We start from the raw sequence: 8,489 nt of genomic DNA, 5'->3' as shown, positions 1-8,489 counted from the left end.
TTTTAATCTTTTTCCTGGTCAAGTTCCCCTGCCTTTGGCTTCTGGCAGTTGAAGTACATTGCTGGACTGTCTTGATACAGCTTCACATAAACATATTGCCCTGTGTGAACTGTTCTTTGCTAGGAGTGATAAGCAGTGTTACCACAGTGCTACAAGAGACAACACACTCAAAAGGGAAATTATAATAATAATAATAGGACAGAGGTTGCCCAGAGATGTTGTGGATGTCTCATCTCTGGAGGTGTTCAAGGCCAGGTTGGATGGGGCTTGGAGCAACCTGATCTAGTGGATGGGGTCCCTTAGCAGGGGAGTTGGAACTGGATGATCTTTAAATTCTCTTCTAACCCAAACCATTCTATGGTTCTGTGAATTTAAGATAACTCCCACTCTTCTTTGGAACTGTTTGCAAATGGTGGGTAGTAGGGGCAGGCCTCAGCTATGCCTCTGCAGGGACTTTTTAGGGATTTTGGACGGCAGAAATGCCATTGAAACACTAAAAACACTCATCTGCAAAGAAGGAAATCCTCCAGCAAGATGCCAAAGAATAAAATAACAATGATTTTTAATGTCACACCAACGAGGGAAACAGTTATTTGTAATTTACTGTTTATTTTCATATACAAAAAGATAAACTTGAAATAGTTCTTTCTAGGTTTTTTTTCTCCTATCTGTTGGGGTGTAGCTGCTTCACACAGGGCAAGTACTACATTCATACTGGTTTATTCAGACACCCAGTGCAAAGCTGAAGCAGCAAAACTCCAACTTGGCAGATCTAATTTCAAACTTGAGACTCTTTCTAAAATACCACAGTAAAAAGGAACAAAGATCCACTGCAAATTCATGAACTATGATACAATGTTCTTTCCAAAATGTCTTCATTTCATAACTGCAATACAATGGATGTCTGCATTAGGCCATTTTATACATACATTTTATATATGTATACTTCTGTAGAATATATATATATAAAATGTACATATATGAAAATCAGAACACTTCAATCCAAAAGGGGTTACAGCAACGAGCTTAACTCTCTATACTTTTTTCTTTAACAGGATACTTTAGTATAACTTTTGTTAACTCAGTAGTACAAGCTATCTCTGTTCTACATTTTTATAGCTACAAGAGTGAAATATAACCTACAACATTTACATTTCACATATCTTGGTATACAAACAGTACTTAGTGAATTGGAGCCAAGGACCAAAAGACTCTTTAAAAATTATTTCACCATCTGATAGAGCTTCCTGTAATTTACACTCAGTCTATTCTGCAATCTTCTAAATCATTTAATCTCATAGTTTGAGTTTAAATCCATTCCAACTGGAAATCCTGGAGAAACAGGTTACTGCAAACTCTTATGTATACTCTATATATACAAGTTAAGTAACACAGCGTAATAAGACTTAGCTATTTATCCTAAAACTGATATACACATATTTCACTACGCTAGACAAGTCTTAGGATTTTATTTTATTTCTTTAAATAAAGCACAAATTTAGAAGTAGCTGGTAAAACTTACAATAGGATGGTTATAAAATGACAAATGGTTAGGGTGAGATTTCTTCCTGCTGGTGCCAAAACATTTTCTTGTGAGTTTTTGTACTATGCTGTGTTGTTTAACTGTATGCATCTAATGTTACATGCAGAAAGCTCTTTCCACAAGAATTGACATCAAACTGTACTTAAGTCAACTTTACAGTACAAAATTTGTCAAACTTAAGGACGAATGTGAAAATATTAACAGGTGAAAGATCAGGCTTTCAACTCTATCATGAGGATCATGCAGAATTCATTAGCAGATAGTTTGAACAGATTGACAATGGCATTGTGCAGGCTTATGGCATAGAATTGAGGCCAAAAATGTTACTTAGTTTGCAGTAACCACCTCCTTCAATCCTCACCCACTACGAGTTTGATTTTTGCATCATAGTTATTCCATTGGAAGGCCAGCAGCATTGCAAAATTACCTCCTCCTGGGAGATTTTAGTACTTTGATTTACCAGAGATAATAATCATCAACCAGCAATAGCCATAGAAACATTAGGCAGTCAAGAAAAAAATGGGGAAAGAAAAATATCATGTTTTCTTCCTTTAGTAACAGTAAATTAATTACTATCCATTCATTACCAGTAATTAAATGAATTACTAGTAATGGTAAATGCATTAGTATTTGGAAAGCTACAGGAAAGCTACTATGCTGTCCAAGTAAAATACAGACTAATGTTGTATCAACTACATGGATACATTTTTTTTTAAAAAAACAGACATTTGGGAGGGGAACATATAAAATAAAATGGTAATTTTAAAAATGGTCCCACTTTTATTTTTCCCCAAAAAATATAGCCTGAACATAATGCTCTTCAGAAAAGTACCCTTAAGAAGTTGCTGTAGTTGAAGGTCTGATTTTATGAGTTGGTTCTTGGAAGCAGGTATTTGGAAAAGGAAAGGGCCAGACAGATTCTAGGTCTTGCCAACATATTTTTTGTTATCCTCAAATTTGCTAAGTCCACTTTCCAAAATTATAAGATGCTCCAATCTCCTCCTCCTCTGTCATGGCTGGATTTTTGGTTTCAATTGTTTCTTATTTTGGAGTTTATTTTGGTGTTTTAACAAACGTGGCAATGCAGAGATGCCATTGACTACTGAATTAGGATTTTAATTGACTAGGATGGTTACTTGTTAAACTTCAGTTCCTCAAAACACTGGAAAATTGAATGAAGTATGGCCTTCCTTGTCACAAAAACAGAAGCTATGGAATTTTCCTAGAATATGTCTGAGGTTTGCAATACCAACCTTATTGGAATGTTATAAACTGAGTTTTTGTTTATTTTAACAACTGGAAAGACTAAGAGGCTTCTGCTTCAAAATGGGCCAAAATTGCAGAAGCGGTGTTTTATTCACATCATCTGCCCCATTAAAATACTGAAATAAAAGGTTAATAAAGGAAGCACTTTTCAGAAAACACTTTTTCTTTGTAGATATCCAGCACAATGCCATTATAGAGCTTCAGAAAAGCCCTTTTTCTTTCAATATTGGAATACAAAATAAGTTTTGCTTTTTTCCTTCAGTCCTTGGGGATGACTTTCCATTTACATATATATATCATATATATACATGTATACATGTATATGATACATATATATAAACACCCATATAGAGCAAGGTTCCTGTTTGTGTATGTTACAATATTGTGGTATCAAGGAGAATCCAGATAGCAACACTGTTTAACATGAGGTTTGAGGTAATTGGTTCTTGAAATACCTGGATCACAGACTGCATCCAGAAATGACAGCTGGGCAATGAAAAGTGGGTTTTTTTTCAGACAGAGATAAAAAAAAATTAAACTAGTAAAAGAAAAAGAAAGCTTACAGCAGTTGCTTTTACATGGAAAAATAAAGGCACAACAGAATAGCATTACATTTCAGAACAGCTGGATGGACATAACACAAGTATGATCTCTTTCTGTGGAAGTGTCCTGACAAAAAGCATTGCTGCTTATTCCATGGGCTACTACTTCAGTCAGGGAACTGAGTGTCACCCTAAAACGAGTCATGAAAAAGGAAGTCCCATGTACACAAGGGACCAGGTGTGTTTGAAAGTGTTCCAGGAACACACACACACACACACTCGTGGTCACACAGGGTTGGATGGAAACTCCTCTCCTGGTTTCCACAGGGCTAGGACTTCACCAGAACACAGCTGAGGGACCTGGTAACTGCAGGAGCCTGCCTGAATTAGTGAGCACTAATTGCAAAAGGTACACTGTCAAACCAGCTCCAAGGCAGTGCCATGTGTTGTTTGGTTTAAAGCTTTTTTCAGTACCTCTCCCCCACTGACACTGTGCTATTGTGGTTGAGAGGACTAAAAAGACTGGAGTGAATTTTAAGTCCAATGGAAAATTAGGTTACACCCCCCCCTTCCCCCCCCCATTTTATTTTCTTTAAGACTTTTAGAATACCTTGGATTGCTTACACAGACTTGAGAAGCTCTTAGTAAGACTTCGGACATGACAATGCTCCTTTTCTTTAGTGCCTCTGACACAGACTATTAAATCTGATTTTGGGAGCACAGAGCACATAGCTGTGTGTTCTGGTGAAGCCTGATTAGTTGTGTCACTCCAGAGAGAAGGAATTTCTAGGAACTGGTTTTATCAGGATTCCACTGGCAACAGCTCCTTACAGATCATATTGTCAGTGCAGCAGACACAGCTGCTATGAGCGGATACGGCAGCGAGCGACACCAGCCCGGCTATTTGGCCTTGGGAAGTTCTTAACACCCTGACTTCAAACTCACTGCAGCACCACAGCATATGCCAAAAGACACACTGCCCACACACGGCTACTCGCATGAACACGTGAAAAAACTCCTCCTGGCTTAACTGAAGATGGCCATAGAAAAGCAATAAGCATCTTTAGCAGAAGGGATGTGACATGCAAGATAACCTGAACATATACTCAGTGCTGTCCTCAAAGCATGTCCAAGTACATCCAAACTTGCTCCTCAAACTGTTTTCAGACTACACTTGTTCTATCCTCTAGACTTTGATGTAGTGCACACTTAATTTAAACATTATATATATATTTCTTTATTTATTTGCTGTGCATACACAGACCTTTCTCCCTTTTCCCTGCAGAAACATATTAGACATTACAAAAATAATTTGTGGTATAAAAGAATTCTCACACAATGTAGAATTTTTGTTTGTATATGTAACTAAAATATATATATATATTTTTCCAAAAGTAAAAAAGTCAAAATGTCCTTATTTTCCTCTATTATATAGTCTATTTTATTTACAATGTTACCAAACAATATCCTGTATGTAAAAGTGACAAAAGTTTATGGGACACTTCCTGCTTAGCAACTTCCCAAGCGGAGTGTGTCTTGAAGAGGACTGCAACAACAGCACTGTCACACCTTATCACCCAGCACCTTCCTCTGCAGTACGAGCTCCTTCCATGCCAAGTGAAACCAGACCTTTTCCCTGCAAAACAGGACAAGCTCTGACACTCTGCCTAGAAAGTCGTACAAGAGGAATAAAATGTTTCAGTGCTGCGATGTTAAGGGGGATCAGGATTCCTAACGGCCAAGCCTGACCCAACCAGCCTGGAAATATCTGCTTCCACTGAAACCACTGACTTCAAATGGGAACAGCAGGGAGTCAGGAGACCCAAGGAAAATGCAGGGGAGTTACTGGGGGGGCACTCACAGACCTTCTCTTCAAAACAAAGACCTCTGCACTTCCATAGGTGTAACTGTCTAGCACATAAAAAATATTCTGTAGGAGAATTTCAGCAGAATAAAAAGTGGCTTAGTTTTGTCTTAAATAGAGATTTCTTAATGATCAGGACCAGCTAAAATCCTTAATTATAATGAATAGGCCTGGAACTACTTAACTGATGGTTAGGCTGGTTTATAGCCATCTCTTGTAATATGCACGTGTATTTCAATATAAGCCATACATAATTTCCAGCCTTGCTGTATTAATGCAATTTCATCAGCTCTACCATCTCAAAAAAACACCCCAGTTTTAGTTCCTGTGGTATTTCCAGTTGAAAAATGTGAAGCCAAATTTTCTGCACCTAGGAAACCAACCCAGCCAGTGCAATAAATTCATTAAAGGGAGTTCCACCAGAGAGATGGGGAATCCTGGCTCCTAAAGTCAAGGAGAATTTTTACTCAGGATATTCAGTGCTAGTATTCACCTAAGAACTTCCATATGAGGGAGGGAGGTGACCAATAAAATTCTGCAACCTAATTTTTGAAGAACTGCTTCCTCCAGTCTGAATGGGAAGTGAAATTCAGCACTTGGAAAGTAACATAAAAGGTGTTGTCACCGTCTTGTTCAAGGGAGTGTTAAAAGGAAAAGAGCTACAGTTGCTTATGACAGCTACACCTATGGATGGGCCCAATTCCTGACTTGGAAAAAGCCTCTGCAGCACCAAACAGAACCAAAATCATGTTGTCAATAAGAGTTCAAGCGGATTAGAGGTGAGGAAACTACTTGCTTAACAGCTCAACTGTTGGAAGACCAACAAGTTAATCAGAGCTTGCCTTTGTTAATAAAATAAATAAATACCAGTTTAAAAAACAGCTTTATCCAAATTGGTACACAATAAAAGTTCAGGATTTCCTTCTATGCTGCAATAGCAAGACACACGTACCTACATACATATAAAACTTGTTACCCAGCACTCACCCAATTTGAAAATTCTTTTTCCAGTCAGTTTCTGAATCCTGTTGACAAGATGATCTATAAGGAACCATTACACCAGGAAGATGTAACACTTTACAATCAACATTCGGTCAAGGTTTGTACGGTCGTGCAGTTCCCCGCAGTAAGATAAGCTACATGTGAGAATTTGTGTTTATGCTTTCTCAAAAGAGAAGATTTCAGACACTGTTTAATAGGCTATTAAAATAATATGGCACTTTCAATAAATACTTTAAAGCTTCTTAAAGAAATCAGGATAAAAAAGCAACTGCTGTAATGAGCCTGTTTTAGCTGTAATACGTAATGCTGAAGGAAAAAAATCCAGAAGAGCAAACAGATATTAACAGTTAAAAGACAGTACAGCTTTTTTCTTTCTGCAGCAATAGGAACTGGCTCCCATTCCCTGGGGAAAGGGAGCGAGCCCACCTCGAAACAAGTATTCACTCAGTCTTAACTGCTCTACGCTCCACCCCAACCCTTACATCACTTCACTTCTAAGACATAGTCACATTTTCATATAAATCTCAGTGCAGAAATGTATCAAACATGAAAAATACTGATCCTGCAAACATTTACAACCACACTTAACGTTAAGTGAGTGCCTAATGTCATGACACCAGAAGAGCTACCTACACCCTCAATGCTAAGCATAGGTATGTTGCAGCATCAGGCCCAAGGGTGCCAATGGCCGCCGGGGACATTGGCTGGGTCAAAATGGTCATTCTGTCTGGTTTTGTCAAGGTTTTCTCAACAGAAGCACATCAAGAAACAGAAACTTTCAAACCTACACACGGAAACACAGTTACATGTGTGTACATACTAATATGCAATATACATTCAGTAACTTGAAAGAATAGGTTAAGACTTTATTCAGATAGACAAATTAAGGCAATTCTCTTAATGTCTCTTCAAGATAAAGGACCATGTCCTCATTTGTGACCTCTAGGTTTTAAAGCTATACTTTTCAAGAAATATATTTCAAATTTTTTTTAATATTTTCTCCAATTAGCAGTTTCATTTGCTTAATAAATTATATCTGTGCAAGGGTGCACACTGATAATTTGGCAGTGGAGAGAAGTCCAATTCATTCAGATATAATACAGACTTTTTACATTTCCATTAGAGGGTGATTAGTTTAGGACTGCATTTTGGCTTAACACAAAGAAAAATTTAGAAGATCTGGCCATCCAATGGACATAACTTTGTCAGTCTAGCAAGACACAGCAATCATGTTATATTCAAAGTAAAAAAAGAAAAAGAAATTAAAAAAAAAAAAAAAAAAGATGTACTGTCCTTTCACTAAAACAGACCAAAAAAAAAAAATAAAAAAAACAAAAACAAAAACAACACAGAATGGAAACAGCCTTCACAAATAATAGTGAATAATGCCCAGGTACCTTATATAGGCAGTTATTCCACAACTGTATACAGTTATTTACAATGGTGCTTTATTAAACAAAACAACAACGAAAAAAAAAAATGGTAGCACTTCCTAAAAGATTTTGGAACTTTTTTTCTTTTTTTAATTTTTTTAAAACTCCCTTGTCATAAAAGCCAACTTACATTAAAATATACTTACTACAAGACAACACAACTAACAAAATATATAATAAAACTCATACAAGTAGAAAATTCTGAGGTATTTCTGGTTTGAGGTGGTCTGTGGTCATGAAGTTTTTAATTTTTTTTCAGTTTAAACCTCGGAAGCCACGTAACGTGTGTGTGTATGTTTTGTGTTTGGTTTTTTTTTTTGTTTTTTTTTTAAAGTTTTTTCTTTTTTTAAACATTGCATGTTTTGCAAATTAAAAAAATATTTTCAATGTTGAATCAGCAGCATTAGGAACATTCACTGACTAGAGCGAGTTTATGGCATAATAAGAGTAACGGTATTTTCAAATATGCACCACTTTAAGACAAAAGAGTTTCATCACAGAGTAAGGAGAAAGCAGTGTCAAAGAAACCAGTGGGAGAGGTGCTGTGGGGATCACTGCTGCTGCTGAGCTGCCTCAGCTCCCTGCAGCCAGGCAGCTCTCAGGCTTCTCAGATGCTACAGGAGCCAGCTGCCACCATTCACTCCCCCAGTCCCAAATTAATAAAGAAAAAAAAATTCATATAACCAGTTTTCACCCTTTTCCTCTTTCCACCATCTGCACCATTAGCTTGGGCTGAAAGATAATCAACCCAAGGCCAAATTCTCTCAGCTGACTCACACTTAAAATGAGATGCAAAGATTTTCTCATCTTCCAGTACTTCACCAAAGTGCTTGTGAAAT

Source organism: Onychostruthus taczanowskii, unplaced genomic scaffold (assembly GCF_017590055.1).
Source record: "Onychostruthus taczanowskii isolate IOZ18803 unplaced genomic scaffold, ASM1759005v1 scaffold3, whole genome shotgun sequence".
Lineage (NCBI taxonomy): Eukaryota > Metazoa > Chordata > Aves > Passeriformes > Passeridae > Onychostruthus > Onychostruthus taczanowskii.
The sequence above is the reverse complement of the archived record's forward strand: the minus strand, read 5'-3'. Positions refer to the sequence as shown.